Raw genomic sequence first — 3,304 nt, forward strand, 5'->3', positions numbered from 1 at the left:
CTTCTCCTCCACAGGACGGAGGGGCGTTGACGTTGGCAGAAGGTGCTCCCGTAGGTAGTCCAGACCCATGCCATGTAGGGCTTTGTATGTCATTGTTAGCACCTTGAATTTCACTCGGAAGGCAACCGGAAGCCAGTGCAGCTCACGGAGGAGAGGTGTGATATGGGAGTATCGGGAGGCCCCCAAAAGTGTTCGTGCAGCTGCACTCTGCACCAGTTGAAGCTTCCAAGTGGCTCTCAAGGGCAGCCCCATGTAGAGAGCGTTACAGTAGTCAAGGCGAGAGGTCACAAGTGTACGTAAGGTATCCAGGTCCAGATAAGGTCGTAGTTGGCGCACTAGTCGAACCCGGGAGAAGGCCCCCATGGTCACAGCTCCTATGTGATCTTCCAAGGTTAGCTGTGAGTCTAGGAGGACACCCAGGTTGCGGGCCCTATCAACAGGGGGTAATAACTCATCCCCGATGTTAAGGGATGGAATATCCTGAGTATCCTGGCTTGCCGGAATGTACAGCCATTCAGTCTTGTCCGGGTTGAGTTGAAGCTGTTCCTCCCCATCCATTCCCGGACCGCTTTCAGGCAACGGGACATCACGTCGAGGGCATCACTGATGCTGTTTGGAGTTGAGATGAAAAGCTGGGTGTCATCAGCATACTGATGGTACCCTACTCCAAAACCACGAATGATCTCACCCAGCGGTTTCATGTAGATGTTGAACAGGAGAGGCGAGAGAACCGACCCCTGAGGGACTCCGCAAACGAGAGGCCTCGGAGTCGACCTCTGTCCTCCTGCCAGCACCGACTGCGAGCGACCCAGGAGAAAGGAGAACCACCGCAGAACCGTGCCTCCCACTCCCAGTCCCCTGAGGCGCCGCAGCAAGATACCATGGTCGATGGTATCGAAAGCTGCCGAAAGGTCTAATAAGACTAGGACAGAGGAATGGCCCCTGTCCCGGGCCCTCCAGAGATCATTCATCAGAGCGACCAATGCCGTCTCCGTGCTGTAGCCCGGCCTGAAGCCCGATTGGCACGGGTCTAGATAAACCGCTTCCTCCAGGACCTGAGGAAGTTGATGCGCCACCACACTCTCAACAACCTTCGCAAGGAAGCGAAGGTTGGAGACTGGACGAAAGTTATTCAATGAGGTTGGGTCCAGGGTGGGCTTCTTGAGGAGAGGTCTCACCATCGCCTCCTTCAAGGAGGTGGGGAAGTGACCCTCACTCAGAGAAGCAGAGATGACCGCTTGAAACCAGCCTCGTGTCCCCTCTCGAGCTGCATAAGCCAGCCAGGAAGGGCACGGGTCCAGTAAGCATGTGGAGGAGCTCAACCTCCTCATAATCCTGTCCACTTCCTTTGGAGTCACAGGATCAAATTCCTCCCAGATGACGTCGACAAGACTGCCCATGTCCTGTTCCTCCGACTCTGCCCAGTTGGAGTCCAGGCCGGTTCGAATCCGAGCGATTTTATCCAACAGATATTGACCGAATTCCTCGGCTCGACCCTGTAAGGGTTCCTCCCTCACCTCTTGGTTCAGAAGGGAGCGAGTCACTCTGAACAGGGCAGCCGGGCGATTATCTGCGGACGCGATGAGGGTGGAGAAGTAATTGGATTTCGCCACTCTTATCGCTGCGAGATAAGACCTGGTGAGGATTCTTAGTCGCAATCGGTCGGATTCGGATCGACTGGATCTCCAACGGCTCTCTAGGCCCCGTCTCCGACGCTTCATCTCCCGGACCTCCGCGGTGAACCATGGGGCTCGCTGGGATCTGCGCCGGGTCAGGGGCCGCAGGGGTACAACTCGGTCCAAAGCCTCCGTGGCTGCCCTTTCCCAGGCTTCCACTAAGGCGTCCACCGAGCTGTGAGCAGGGAGTGCAGGTGGGTTCCCAAGCGCTGCTTGGAACCTATCAGGGTCCATTAGGCGCCTGGGGCGGTACCATCTAGTTGGCACGGTGTACCCACGGCGGGGGGTGGCAAAGGGGAAGTCTAGCCGTAGGAGGTGATGATCGGTCCATGACAGGGGCGTAACGGTTGTGGAGCCCCCACCAATATAATCACGCCACCGTCCAGATAAGAACACCAAGTTGGGGGTGTGGCCTCCCTCATGCGTCGGTCCAGAAATTATTCGCGACAGGTTCATGGCCGTCATGGAAACCATGAACTCCCGAGCTAGTTCGGACGATCCTCCAAGGGACGGTAGGTTGAAGTCGCCCAAGACCATGAGTTTGGGGAATTCAACCACCAACCCTGAGAGGACATCGAGTAGCTTAGGCAGGGCTACCGCTGCACGATTAGGTGGAAGGTACGCCAGCAGCAGGCCCAACTGCGCCCCCGGACCGTATCTCAGAAAGAGAGACTCACACCCGACTATCTGAGGGACGGTGGTCTCCCGCAGGCTAAGGGTCTCCTTGATGATTACTGCCACTCCTCTGCCCCTACCATGGGCCCGAGGCTGGTGCAACACCTGGAAGCCAGGTGGGCAGAGGTCAACCAGAGGGACGCCACCCTCTGGGCCCAGCCAGGTTTCCGTGATGCAAGCTAGGTCCGCGTGCTCACTCTCCACTAGGTCTCGGACAAGGGGAGCCTTGTTAACAACGGACCTGGCATTTAGGTAGACCAGCCTGAGCTTAGGAGGCTGTACATCTTCGCTCCCGGGTCCTCGGGGGAAGTACAGAGGGTCGGAGCGTCTCACCGCTTGTAGAGAGCGAAGATGACCCTCCCGGTGTCGATATGGCCCTCTGCTTGTGCACCTTCTGCCGTTCCCCACCATCCTGGGAATTGGTTGTCTGTCAGCTCGCCACTGGGCTTTGTTGGCGACTGGCTCTCGTTCCTCACCTTCGTGAATGGTCGTAGGCCTGGCCTGCGCTATGGTAGTTGGAAGGCCCCCCTTCGCCGAACAACCATAGTCTTTTCCCGCCCCCCCTCCCTAACCCGACAAAGAATTTAACTAGGAACTTAACCAGGGGCCTCTTGTTGGACTTATGCTGGAGGCCCCTGACCCTGCCCGGCCATCTCTCAGAGGCCCAATGGTCTGGCCCGTCATCAAGATTGGATGTAGCGTAGGCGGGTCGCACCCAGGAAAGGGGGGAACCCCTGAGGGCGTGTAGGTCTGTGCTGGAATATTGGAGTAGCATAGAGTTATAAGGGTTTTTGGGAAGGCAGTCCCATGGATGGAGAATTGGCAGGAGGGTCGAGTCGGGTAGGTGGGTATCTGACCGTCACCCAGCCACTGCCACTTGGCTGGGTGAACCCCAGAAGCAGGCCACTCCCCATCCTCTCACAATGGGTTGTGATTCTGTTTCCGGGGGTGGT

Source organism: Vipera ursinii, assembly GCF_947247035.1.
Source record: "Vipera ursinii genome assembly, chromosome: 4".
NCBI lineage: Eukaryota > Metazoa > Chordata > Lepidosauria > Squamata > Viperidae > Vipera > Vipera ursinii.